Here is a 14,671-nt window from a genome sequence, read left to right as displayed (position 1 = left end):
GAGGTAGGTTGAAACAACGTCAATTTTGAGACATCTATAATAATTTTACGGTTAGACTCACGTGTTTTTAGTCGACGCAACATTAAAGGAGATCTAGGCTCTCCGAAACATGTCGCGCGAGTGACTAAAAACATGTGAGTGTAAACCGTAAAAATAGTTTAATGTTAGTATATCTCACGATAATTTACATTTGACATCTACAGGGTCGTTATTAAGTCACCTGCAATAATTTACAGGATGAATATATAGGCCATACTGAGCAACTTTTACTATGGGACCAACCCCGAAATCGCAATTTTTTTTTACTCTCCTATACAAAATATCAAGGTCAGATAGCCAAAATGTATGAAACACACATTTTTTTGCGTTTCGGGGTTTGTTCCATAGTAAAAGTTCCTCAGTATGACGTATATATTCACCCCGTAAATTATTGCAGGTGGCTAAATAAACATCTTGTAGGTATAACTGTTATCGAACTGGAAAAAGTGGCCAAGTGCGAGTAGGACTCACCTATGAAGGGTTCCGTACCATTTATGACGTATTAAAAAAAACTACTTACTAAATCTCGTTCAAACTAATTTTCGGTGGAAGTTTGCATGGTAATGTACATCATATATATTTTTTTAGTTTTATCATTCTCTTATTTTAGAAGTTACAGGGGCCACACACACACACACACACACACACACACACACACACATTTTACCACTTTGGAAGTGTCTCTCGCGCAAACTATTCAGTTTAGAAATTGATATTGATGTATAAGTATGGGGAACCCCCAAAATTTATTGTTTTTTTTTTCTATTTTTGTGTGAAAATCTTAACGCGATTCACACAATACATCTTGTTACCAATTTTAAACAGTATAGTTCTTATAGTTTCGGAAAAAAGTGGCTGTGACATAAACGGACAGACGGACGGACATGACGAATCCATAAGGGTTCCGTTTTTTTGCCATTTGGCTATGGAACCCTAAAAACGATGTTTGGCCTCGTTCCATCATCCACTGGTTCCTCAATATGCGTCTTTGCTTCAAGACGATTACAAATACCGCAAAATTGACGTTGTTTCAACTTACCTCTGTTTTAACTTACCTCAGTCTCTTCTAAACAATTGAATGGATTTTCGAACCGCACTTACGGTTTTTATGCGTAGAGCAGTGTTGGAGATGAAGGATTGGTACTTACAGTGAAAAGTCTGTTGATGTCTGGATTTCGGTTTTATCACGGATTCTGTAACAAAATAATATTGTTTTAGTTATATTTTATAATCACCAACAAATTAAAACACGACCGAAGTAAGGAAGAATCATTTTTTTCTGTTCTATCATTGAATTAACACGATATTTTTTCTGGATTTTTTAAATGGATATATCATTTAAAAAATCCAGAAAAAATATCGTAGTAATTCAATTGACAACAGTATGACATACATAGCGACTTTCATGGTAATTGTCACTGTGACAAGGCATGAAAACGTTACGAAACGTTCTTGGAAACAAAATATTTCAATGTAAAGAAAGGTTATTTCAATGTAAAAAAATCAGAAATTTTATTTGCTTAAAACATGGTCAGTACAAAGGTATTATAACAGAGGTATTAAGTTTCACATGCTTTGTCAGGAAAGACATGCAAATATTTAAACTTATTCTAAACTATTATTACCAAACCATTATCAATTTATTAATTAACATAAGTACTTAATAGCTACGGGAAATTTCATTTCTCTTCAAGAATTCGTTAACAGAGTAAAAACATTCCTCTAGCAACCATTGTGAAAGTTTCCTTTTCAGTTCCCTTAAGGACAAGTTGTCAAGAAAGGTCTTTAAACGTACTTTAAATAGATACCAATATCAATTAGGTAGTTCAATTAGGCTAAGAATTAGACTCAAATAAGTCTGATTTGTATTATAAATATATAAAAAGGTGTATTTTTTTTAAGGCGAATGTATGAGAATTGTAAAGGGGAATTTCAAAGGGCTGGTGGGGGTAACGGCACCACTTTTCAGCCTGGCAACATCAGGTTTCCTGAAGCCTTCGAACACCACTACAAGGATCAAAATGGCAAAATAATTATACATACGATACAGTTCTAGAGATCTTGGTCTATTGCCGATATATTTGGTCAATTTGGCTGCGATTACCTTCGTACGTATGTTCATGATTCAAAGGCAATTCACCAGAATTTTATTCAATTGTAACCCAATTATGTCCATGTCGGTGTCGTAACGAGATCCATTGTTGAAAAATATCTATTCATACAGGAATCGTCTGCATTCGCATAACAGCCGTAACGGTTAAAATCTCATTCAGTTTGTTACCGTATTCTTGCACAACAAATTCTAAATTCAAACTGATATTTATTAGGAAAAGCATAAATACTTTTCCAAACATAAATACAGAAGTTTCTTTCCGATGTTTAATTTGCCATCATATAACTAAAAAGATTATTTTCAAAAGCCGTTGAATTCCTCAGAACGGTCACAAAATGTATATAAGTAGTTAAATGATGGCAAATGAAACATCGGAAAAGAAACTGCTGGATTCTAGCCTACCCTATAGGATTTTTTTTCCAAAACTTTAGAAAAAAAGTATGGTTTTAGAAACAAAACACGCGTTCGGTCAGATGAAAAAATCAGTTTTCGTAGTTAATCCGTCAAAATAGACCAAACGGGGATTATTAGTAAGTATCATGTATATTACAAGCATAAGTGAGTACCTTTGCAGCGTTTTGAACATATTTTTATTAAGAAGAGAAGATTTTTTGCAATAACTCAAAAACGACTAGATTTTCGGTATAGTTTTCGTACAAAGTATTTATTAAGCTTTTGTTTCACGATTTTGTCATATTTTTCGAAGTTCGGGGACACATATTTTTTTTCTTTCGGAGGGATTATTTCCGAAAATATTAACTTTACCAAAAAATGTTTTTTAGAGTCCCGTATTCGTTTTGAAAGAACTATCCAAAAAAACTCCATAGGAAAAATATTAATTTTTTTAATGGTTTTTATATTACCGTTCTGTCGCAACGCCTGATTTATGTATTCATGCAAAATTGCAGCATTCTAGCACTAACGATCACGGAGCAAAGCTTTGGACGGATAGACAGACGTACATGGCGAAACCATAAGGATTTCTAGCTGACTACAAAACCCTAAAAATGTGAAGATTATAATAAATAATAATAATAAATATTATAGGACATTATTACACAAATTGACTAAGTCCCACAGTAAGCTCAATAAGGCTTGTGTTGAGCTTAGACAACGATATATATACTATATAAATATTTATAAATAATTAAATACATAGAAAACACCCATGACTCAGGAACAAATATCCATGCTCATCACACGAATAAATGCCCTTACCAGGATTTGAACCCGGGACTATCAGCTTCGAAGGCAGGGTCACTACCCACTAGGCCAAACCGGTCGTCAAAATTCACCGGTCCGGATTATTACACCTCGAACCGGATAATATTAGGCCTCGAACCGGACCAAGGTCGCGGTCCGGTACGCCCGTCTGTTATAGGTTTTACAACTCTTTCACAATGCGTAACGCTGCTTATACAATACGTCTATTTCCGGCATGGCCAATGTCAAAACTTGCGTCGTACATCACAATAAATCATACAAATCCATCGCCACCAGCCGCCAATAACGAATACAAGCTTTTCACGATCGAATGATGCCGCTTATAGATTACCACATATAGATCTCGCTTTTTAGTAAGTGTTTTAAATAGACTGCGTGGTTGTCGCACACTGGCGGTTTTTTACTTGTATACTTCTGTTTTTTTTGCATTAGAAAGAATGCCGCAGAAGTCAGATGAGGATTTTTAAACAAAACTATCATACTTTACAGTACATATGGTGCTACTTTACCGCACTAGTGCGAAAATCAGCATATTACGTTACTGTGTCGAACATTTAAAGGGCCATATGTACTGTAAAACGTTGTACGATACATGTGCGAATAGGTAATTCGCAACTCGTGTCGATTTCGAATTACCTATTCGCACATGTATCGTAATGTACTATTATATATTTACAACATTATTTTCTGCAACAACCACTCTATTTTAATAAAATTTTGTTATTTAGTGTGCTCTCATTCTAAACAGAGATGTTTCCTATACAAACACAAATTAAATAATATGAAAAAATGATTAAATTATAACTCACGTAAACACAAAAAATAAAGTCATTGTACAGATTCAGGTAACATAAAATCGTGTAATTTTGGTGGAGAAATAAAATGGACTTCCCTTAAAAGATTAAACGTTTGCCTTTATACCTAAAATTTTGTTTATTTTATTTTAACCAGATTTGTGTAAAATAAAGTGATTTGTACAAGTTCGCAATATGTAGGTACTATTATTATTAATTTTTAGTTACTTACCTCTTCTCCCACATGTCATTATGTTATGTTTTATCTTATATATGTGTTTTTCACTATGCCCTGAAAATCAACGCCAAAGCTAAGGATAATAGTCATCGGCATATGCTGAGTGGCATCCCTCTCATTGACGTATTATAGGTTAACCTTGTGTATGACACCAAATAAACTATGTTTATTTGTAATACAACTACATCGAGTTAACAATACTAATAAAATGTGTCTAACCCAAACCGCTTTAAGTTCTTAGCATAAAAAAATTAGCGTACCTCGCCATCAAATGTCACAGTTTGACGAGTTTTATGAAATTTATAAAATGGTTTTTACTTTATTATGAATAAATAAATAAAAAACTATCATGTCTATTTTACGTGTAATAACCGCTAATCGTCATGTACGCTCCACCTAGTAGTAGTGATCAGTGATTACACACGCCTACGTTGTGAATGAAATTCCAAACAGTAATAAAAACACTGTAAATCTGTCAGTCTATCCTAACACTTCCTTGTTTTGCTTGTAGGATATTATGATATAGGAGAAAACGAGACGAATTGCCCGACGGTAAGCATTACCGTAGCCCATGGACACTTGCAACACCAAGGTTGCAAGTGCGTTGCCTGTATATAAGATGGAAGTACGCTCTTTTCTTGAAGGTTTGAAGGCCGGTCGGTCCGGAGTCACAGTTTCGACTTTAAAAGATAAATCAACTTTAACGGAGTATAATCGCGTCGGTACAATATATATATTGGTATTGTTTTTGAGCTGATGGCCTAGCGGTAAGAGCGTGCGACTTACAAGCCGGAGGTCGCGGGTTCAATGAATTCAAACCCCGGCTGTTACCCATGAGTTTTTCGGAACTTATCTACGAAATATCATTTGATATTTACCAGTCGCTTTTCGCTGAAGGAAAACATCGTAAGGAATCCGGACTAATCCCAGTCAGGCCTAGTTTACCATCTTGGTTGGAAGGTCAGATGGCAGTCGCTTTCGTAAAAACTAGTGGCTACGCCAATTTTTGGAATTAGTTGTCAAGTGTACCCAAGGCTCTCATGAGCCGTGGCAAAAATGCCGGAACAACGCGAGGAAGATCCTCGTCAAATTTGGTTTAATATTCGTGTGGTTCTTTTTTCGTCAATATAGTTTTTGGAAATTTTTCAAATTGATGGAGCCAAGGGGTCGTTCACGTTCACGAGGTCTCCCTAAAGCTCACAGAGCTACTAAATTTATCAGTTTCAATTATCTTATTTCTAAAACCCATGTTAAACTCAACCTAATCTTGGTTGTTTAGACGCTCTTTCCAAGACGAATGCCTTCCCTAACGCCACCGCAAGACACGTTGACATTGGCGAGCATTATCTGTGTAATTTATAGGTTTAACGAATGTTCCAGATACTAGACAGTGTTCCAGTAATGAATTTATTTCAATGTTCGCTGTTTAAAAGGTTATGCGGCACTTTTCGATGTCTAAAAATAGTAAAAATAATACGTCATAGTTTATACGATATAGTTTTTTTAAAAAGTGCAATTGCAACAAAATTATGGTAGTGTAGTGGTACATAAAATTATAGAAATTTATTGTGGGCGCCACTGAGCTTCAACAGGCAATACATCATACATCCATCTCTCTCTGCCGTATAAGGGCGTCCTTTACGTTTGATGTTTAACATTTGAGGATATCTAAAATTTTATGTAGCACTATAAATGTGGCTTTCCATCAGAGAACGGTCCTTATGATTCCTATGCATATGATCCTTTCCATTAGAAAAGGGCGCTTATACTCCATGTAACTTTGACGGACAGCCACAAATAAATTTAATATAATCAGCTTAAGTTAAGACTCTAAGCGCCACTTGCACCATCCGACTAATACGGGGTTAACCGGTTAAACCGTTAACCCAGTGTCAAATTGTACTGGTAACCATGGTAACTCCAGGTTTAACCGGTTATCACCGGCTTAGTGATTGGTGCAAGTGACCCGTAGAGGCTTAGAGACACTCGTCTTCGCAATATACCTTAGAATCGGTTAAGTCAATATATGTATATACAATGAGGCACACCCTTTACCCGCTATTTATACAATTTGCGTTGCATCTGTATAAAAAAATAAAAACGAAATCTCTGTTAAAATCTGGGACACGGCTCACCCAGCCTGTCACACAGCTGTCAGATCTATTCGTATATATGTATTGTTTCCTAAATACAAACTGGGTGCTAAGTTAATGGTATTGCTGACTGTACATATGGATCTTTCTAAGGATTTTCGGTACTATTTTTGTAAAAGAGTTTAGGCGGAGAAGGTAACTTTCTTAGAAGATCACTTTTGAGTTAGGTTATTACGTTCTGAGGACGTCACTTTCCGACTTTGCCACATTCTGAGTTCGTCCTTTTTTGAGTTCGTTACTTTCTGAGTACGTCACTTTTTACCCGACTGCCAAAGGAAGGAGGGTAATGTTTTTCGAGTGTATGTATGTATGTACGTATGTATGTATGTTTCTTTGTGGCCTCCTGTAGCCTAAATGGCTTGATGGATTTTGATGTATGAGGTTACTGGGGTATCGTTAGATTCGTCTTGATCACGGGAGTGTCATAGGATTGTGTTTTTTGGGGGTAAATAAAAAGTTATAAATTAATAAATAAAATACTTAAAAAAAAAACAAAAAACCCGACTGCACACTAAAAAAGAGGAAAACAAGCCCCACAAGAATATTGTTTTTGATGGTAAGTATCGCAGGCGGGGACCAATAACCATAAATGACTATAAGTAACCCTCTGTTGGTTGGTTGGTTTTTTCAGCATAGTAAGATTTAAGCGTATACCGGCACGAATAATGGATACCAGCAATCATATTAACTGTATGGCATACGGTAGCTTTTAATAGGTTACCTGTTGAGTTAAAGTCAGTCACAAATAGCCAAATTTTCAAAAATAAGTTGAAGTCTTTCTTGGTAGAGAAGTGCTACTATTCGGTAGAGGAATTTGTGAATTAACTAAATTTTAACATATAAAATTATAATTTTTTTTTTTCTAAATTTACAATTTGACATCCTACATTTATATAGTAATTAAATCCTAATTCCCATTTTGTTACTTTTCGTGTTTTTATGTCTTGATTTTAATATTAGTTGCATGTTTGTTGTTTTTGTTCATGTAGTTTTAAGTAGTTTTATAATAATTATAATTCAAAATTCAAACACAATGTAAATATTGTTTTATGAATAAATAAATAATAATAATAATATGTCCAACGTACAGTGTTTTTCAGTGGCCACTGAAGGGTAATACAAAACCATAAATTATATCATAACGGGAAACTGTCTTAAGGTTACGTTTAGATTCTGACTGCACCAGCATTACTACGGCATTATTGCAGCACGAGATATGAAAGGAATAACGGTATATATTTAAGATAGAATTAAGAATGTGGAAGTACTTAAAAGAATGAAGAATTTGAAAAAAGGAAAATATTATGTTTTGGACACATACAGAAATGACATTTATAATAAACTACAATTAATATTTGAAGGAAAAATTGATGGCAAGAGGGGAAGGAAAAGAAGGAGGTTGATCTGGTTTGACAACATTAAAAAATAGACGAACGTGAATAACGTACCCATACTGGAAATAATGGCCAAGAGCAGGACAGACTTTCGGCAAAAATGGACTTACTCGTTTTTCAGTTTGAGCAGCCGAGATATATAAGTACAATTAATTAACTCTCAAGAAAGAGCGTGGAGCTTTTGAAATGTTTCGTGTTGTTATAACGATAAAACCGCCTGTTTGTTTTGCCAAAATTTATTTTCTCTGTTTATCTTACCTGTGTACATTTCTAAAATGTTGGAGATACTTTTCAAATTCATTTACAAACAGAGTCGAGTCTGTGGCTAGCTACTGGTATAGGTAAGTAGGGTGTCCCTCATTTTACGATTTTGAGATATTAATAAATAATAATAAAAAATCTTTATTTTTAGGCAATTTTTGGCCCTGATAAATACCTTATAAACTAGCACACATATTATAAAATATATCTAAAAACACACAATTATGGCTGTGATGCAGTTCGCAACCACCAAACAGTGTCAGGGTCAGGGAGCCGGCCGCGGACCCGCCGAAACTTGACACTCTTCGGCCATAAGTCCTCCTTGTTGAAGGTCGCTAGGTGTTCAGTTGGAACGCAAAGGAATAACTCAAATGAATAACGATTTATTTTATTCCAAAACACGTAAAATAAATTTTAGGTAATTCCTGTAACTGTCCGTGCCGACTTTCATGTGATTATCCCATACGATGTATGAAAAACCATTTTTTTTTTCATATTGACGTTGTATACTACTGTGATAAAACCATTATTATAACAAAAAAACACGATTCGAACACAAAACCAATGAAAAATTATCAAATTACTGTCTGGCCAAATTTCTCCATAGTAATTTGTATTCGAATTTCAGTTGCAAGTCGGCACGGGTTCCTATAACTAATGCAGTGTCGGTGGGCTTTTTGAGTACCACATCGACCAGTAGGGCTAAGATGGTCGGCTCTTTATCATTTGTCACCATGCCTGTCACGTTCTAACAAGTATGCAAGTGCGAAAGTGACGGGCATAGTGACAGGTGTTAAAAATGGAACCATGCTGCCACAGCAGGTGATCTATTGTAGCGGCCCTTTAAGTTGATTACTAAAGCCCGTTGAATCTAGGAAATTCCATATTCTTTGGGCCGTAATTCTCTGCACCTCATAAGGTTGCAACACGTGCCGCCCTGAACAGGTATTGTCGCCATCAGATATATCGAAGCGGCCAAGGCGCTCACAAATATACACGCCGCTGTTGTCAAGGCGTTAAATTGCGTGTTCAGATATTTTTGAGCACTTTAGCCGCATCGATATGTCTTATGGCGATTGTTCTTCTTTTTGACATTAGTGGTCAATATCTTGAATTTTATTTCTTAGTGTTTTGGGTTATTATCGTGATATTTAGGTATGCGTTGTTATTTTTCAAAATAAGGGACACCCTAGTATGTACCCCTCGTGTGACAATTGGGTCGGTGGAAAATAAGCTAACAGGCTCGACAGGGCCCATTGTTATGCTTTGGAATTGGATTCGGTTGAATCTGACGTGCCTCTTCACGATAATAGGGACACAAATAAGACCGACATTCCGGAAGATATGGAAAAATTGGACTGAATGGGCCTCCATTCTGTAGAATTTTTCCATATCTTCCGGAACATTTGAACTCATTTGAACCTCTTTCTTATATTAGCACACCTGTAGGGCTAAGATGGTTGGTTTTTATCGTTTGTCATCATGCCTGTCACGTTCTAACAAGTATGTAAGTGCGAAAGTGATGCATGATATTACAAGTGATAAAAATGCGACCATGATACGGCCGCTGTAGGGCTAATATGGTCGATTTTTATCATCTGTCATCATGTCTGTTACGTTCTAACAAGTATGTAAGTGCGAAAGTGATGCATGATATGACAAGTGATAAAAATGCGACCATGATACGGCCACTGTAGGGCTAATATGGTCAGTTTTTATTATCTGTCATCATGTCTGTTACGTTCTAACAAGTATGTAAGTGCGAAAGTGATGCATGATATGACAAGTGATAAAAATGCAACCACGATACGGCCGCTGTAGGGCTAATATGGTCAGTTTTTATTATCTGTCATCATGTCTGTTACGTTCTAACAAGTATGTAAGTGCGAAAGTGATGCATGATATGACAAGTGATAAAAATGCAACCATGATACGGCCGCTGTAGGGCTAATATGGTCAGTTTTTATTATCTGTCATCATGTCTGTTACGTTCTAACAAGTATGTAAGTGCGAAAGTGATGCATGATATGACAAGTGATAAAAATGCGACCATGATACGGCCGCTGTAGGGCTAATATGGTCAGTTTTTATTATCTGTCATCATGTCTGTTACGTTCTAACAAGTATGTAAGTGCGAAAGTGATGCATGATATGACAAGTGATAAAAATGCGACCATGATACGGCCGCTGTAGGGCTAATATGGTCAGTTTTTATTATCTGTCATCATGTCTGTTACGTTCTAACAAGTATGTAAGTGCGAAAGTGATGCATGATATGACAAGTGATAAAAATGCGACCATGATACGGCCGCTGTAGGGCTAATATGGTCGGTTTTTATCAAAAAAGCACTGTCGCGGTGATAATTTTGCCGAAACGTCTGCCATAAACAGAGGTGCTGTCGACGTCAAAGATATGTTTACATTTTTTGCCTTATTACAAAGGAGTAAGGTGCAAAAGTGTCAACAAGTTTGGAAAAACCAGTTTCCGAGCCTTGCTGTGTATTTACATCGGAGTTAATGAGACAGCACTGTCACTGTTACTGGGCCCGAGCAAGAGAATAATATAATAATAAGAAAAAAACTATTAAAATAAAATTAACAATGTGGATTACTTGTGTAATATTACTAATTAGCAGTTTAGGTATAAATGTTTCAAAATTGTGATTTTAATTGCAGACCCATAAGTCAACAAAATAACGACAGAATCAAAAACACAAACAGACAGAGAAAAAAATAAGACCAATCTTTGCAATTATTTTCTATCGAGCCGATTTGGTCCAATCATGTATCGAGTACGGCCACGGTTTTTTGAAATACATATAATGAATATTAAGTATTTATTTAATCTTTATTGCACAATACATGAAAGTACAAATGGCGGACTTAATGCCTGAAGGCATTCTCTACTAGTCAACCAATGGGTATATTTTTTGCTTCACTAAAAAAAATAGTTTTTCTTAAACAATTGCTGAAGTAACGTCAATTTCTATGAAATTAGGTGTTGAAAGTACCTTAAGTGTGGATGACACTCAATCTCGTAATAGAAGGTCAGCTGGTGTAGTTCACAAAATAAATACGAACAGAAGATCCACGGACTTGGAAACCCTTTGATGGTATTTTGCTGTTTCTCTGCAAAGTAAACTGAAAGGATTGAATGTGAATGACAAGAGGGAAAAAGCTTTGACAAAATACCAGTACCTACATTAGACTACACGTTGACTTTAGAAAAGGTTCCTTGATTAGGGTATCCTCAGATTTTCGGTTGAACTTTATAATGAAACCACCATGTAAACGGATATTAAAAATTAATAATATATTAAGTCAATCCATATTCGAAATACAAACAAGCCCACAATTTAAAAAGAATCCAAAAAAATCTATTAACTAAAGAGTTTCTATGTTTATAGTTATAGGTGGCGCTGCTATTATTAGGATATCAATACACAACAAACTTCTATATTGCGAAATAATCTCGAGAAAATATATTTTTAATTTTTACTTATTTTAGTTTAAAGAGTAATTTTGATCTCACCAGAAACATTTTCATGTAAAATATTGCCAAGACGCCATAAGAGTCGCACTGTCAAAAAGTTATCAGATCTCTTGTAGAGCCAAGCTTCTAACTCTACAAGCCCTAACTTCACAAACTCTACACCTTAGTCAAAATATGGGGCTTGGCTCTTTCGTTAGTACCAGACAAGAACTATTGTATGTATAACAGAAAAGTAATGAACAGTGAATAAAGTTTTAACTTTATTCCCATGTGATGGTTGGTCCATGAGTTTTGATGATGAAATTGGGTTTTTAGATATCAATAAAATCTAAAGTATAAGAATAAGAGCTATGCAACTGAATTTTTTTGTGTTTGATAGGTCCGCTATTTAATTAGTCCCGAGAATTTTGTTTATCTGGTTTTTTTTTAATAAACAAATAAATATTATACGTTATTATTACACAAATTGACTAAGTCCCACAGTAAGCTCAATAAGTCTTGTGTTGAGAGTACTTAGCAACGATATATATATAATATAAATATTTATAAATACTTAAATACATAGAAAACACCCATGACTCAGAAACAAATATCCATGCTCATCACACGAATAAATGCCCTTACCAGGATTTGAACCCGGGACCATCGGCTTCGTAGGCAGGGTCACTACCCACTAGGCCAAATCGGTCGTCAAATTAATTCAAACCCATGTTATGAGGGTTCCAAAAAAACTCCACACCCTCGTTGAGCTCCGGCAACCTTACTCACCAGCAGGAACACAACACTATGAGTAGGGTCTAGTGCTATTTGGCTGCGGTTTTCTGTAAGGTGGAGATACTTCCCCAGTTGGGCTCTCTAGATCTGGAATGACATCCGCTGCGCTGTGCCCTACAACAAAACGTAAGTAGACGGCCGTTTATAGCAATGGTTTATAACTAACACAAAGTTATTTTTTCCCTGGACAACTAACCGTAACCATAGCAACGAGTAACATTACATAAATAATAATAAATAAATAAATATTATAGGACATTATTACACAAATTGACTAAGTCCCACAGTAAGCTCAATAAGGCTTGTGTTGAGGGTACTTAGACAACGACATATATAATATATAAATATTTATAAATACTTAAATACATAGAAAACACCCATGACTCAGGAACAAATATCCATGCTCATCACACGAATGAATGCCCTTACCAGGATTTGAACCCGGGACCATCGGCTTCATAGGCAGGGTCACTACCCACTAGGCTAGACCGGTCGTCAAAACGACATTGAAAAGTTGGTTTACCCACTCTTCTATTACTACCTATTTAGTGAAGTCATGCTTCATTGCCGTACCAATTGCGAGTGTCACAGAAATGGAAATTAATGAAGTCGTGATCTATCGAGCAAGTATGACCAGAATGATCGAATGTCATAAATTGTCTACCGCTACGCCTCCGGAGCACGATTCGGATTTAAGGAATTGATTGGAATTTAATGTTATTTTGATACGACGAATTGAAGTGAAATTTGTTAGATGCACACCAATAACCCAAATCGTTAAGATCGATGCAAAACCAGTTCAAAAATACAGAGTGTTTATTTACTAACCAGCAATAATTTACAAGCTGAATATAAAGGTCATATGAAACAACTTTTATTATGAAACCTTTCCTGAAATTGCGAAAAAAAATTACATTCCCATAGAAAATCTCAGGGTCGGATAGTCGAAATTTATGAAACAGCCAATTTTATTTTCGCGATTTCGGGATTGGTTCCATACTAAAAGTTGTTCAGTATGACCTATATATTCACCCCGTAAATTATTGCAGGTGACTAAATAAACACCATGTATAACAAGTTGTCAAATCTGCTTCGGATTTAAGAACACGGTTACGTACTGTATTTGGTGTAGAATCATTTTGCACGACATTTATTACCTATTTCTAGAAGTTTGGCTTTAAAAGTAATTGTACTTATATGGCATAAATAAGTATTAAGTTATTTACTTTTTTTTTTAATGGCGGATTTCTCTCACTATAGTGTTAATGTTGCTGTGTAAATGACTGCTTTCGGGTTCATGCAATCGTGTTATATTATAGTGCACTATAATATAACACGATTGCATGAACCCGATTCAGATTGGACAATTTGTTATGGTTTTGACACGACCTGTAGGGCTATCACCAGTGTGACACTGACAAATTCGCTAGAGTGTGCATAACTTACTTTCTATGCATCTCGTTCGTACTTGCATATTAGTGCGAGCGAGATTTATAGAAAGTAAGTTACGCACACGCTAGCGAATATCGGCCCGATTCGAAGAATGAATAAGACACGTTTAAGATCTTGGAAAGATCTATAAAAGTACGATAACTAAACGACATATCAAAATTCACGTTCATTCAGATCTATCTACGATATTTCTAACGTCAAAGTGACATTGGTTGCCCAAATCGAGCTACTTCTGTCAATTATACGACATATAAACGATATCTAAATGAGAACTTATCTAAACCAGAACTTATCGTTATCGTATTGCATATGTCAGTTCGACACTGCTAAAGCAATCGAGGTAAGGCTACTTAACATCGCATGTACCAACCAGCGTGAGCGATCTTTAAGGTTGTGTCATAATAAGACCAAACAGTAAGAAGTTGTTTGATTAGGGCTCTAATACTCCATCTTCAACCACTCTGTTAAATTCAGAAATAAATATTGGATGAAAGAATATGTACTTATTGAAATATGTATTTTGACAGCTTAAATTTAATTTAATATTTAATTTAATTTAATATTTTAATATATATATACAGCATTACAGTCGAGACCAAAGCACTGTACAATTCAGATTATATGATAGGATTACATACTAGGAAAAACAGATCACAATCATCTTTCGTCCATCACCTCGCAATACCGCAGACACATCTGATACACAGCCGTCCATCGACTTGCAAACATATCACAA

The 14,671-nt window shown here is 35.5% G+C and overlaps 1 protein-coding gene across 2 annotated transcripts in view; it reads right to left on the bottom strand.

Moving 5' to 3' along the window:
- LOC133523848 (prolactin-releasing peptide receptor-like) overlaps positions 1 to 14,671 on the bottom strand; it is a 123,824-nt gene that overhangs the window by 75,834 nt on the left and 33,319 nt on the right. The window contains exon 2 of one of the 2 annotated variants that reach the window (XM_061859595.1): positions 1,188 to 1,232. The gene's annotated coding sequence lies outside the window, so the exon portion shown is untranslated. Of the gene's footprint in view, positions 1 to 1,187; positions 1,348 to 14,671 lie in introns of those variants that run through there. The other variant, XM_061859596.1, reaches the window with a different exon arrangement.

This window comes from Cydia pomonella, chromosome 12, assembly GCF_033807575.1.
Source record: "Cydia pomonella isolate Wapato2018A chromosome 12, ilCydPomo1, whole genome shotgun sequence".
NCBI classification, from domain to species: Eukaryota; Metazoa; Arthropoda; class Insecta; order Lepidoptera; family Tortricidae; genus Cydia; species Cydia pomonella.
The sequence above is the reverse complement of the archived record's forward strand: the minus strand, read 5'-3'. Positions and strand labels throughout refer to the sequence as shown.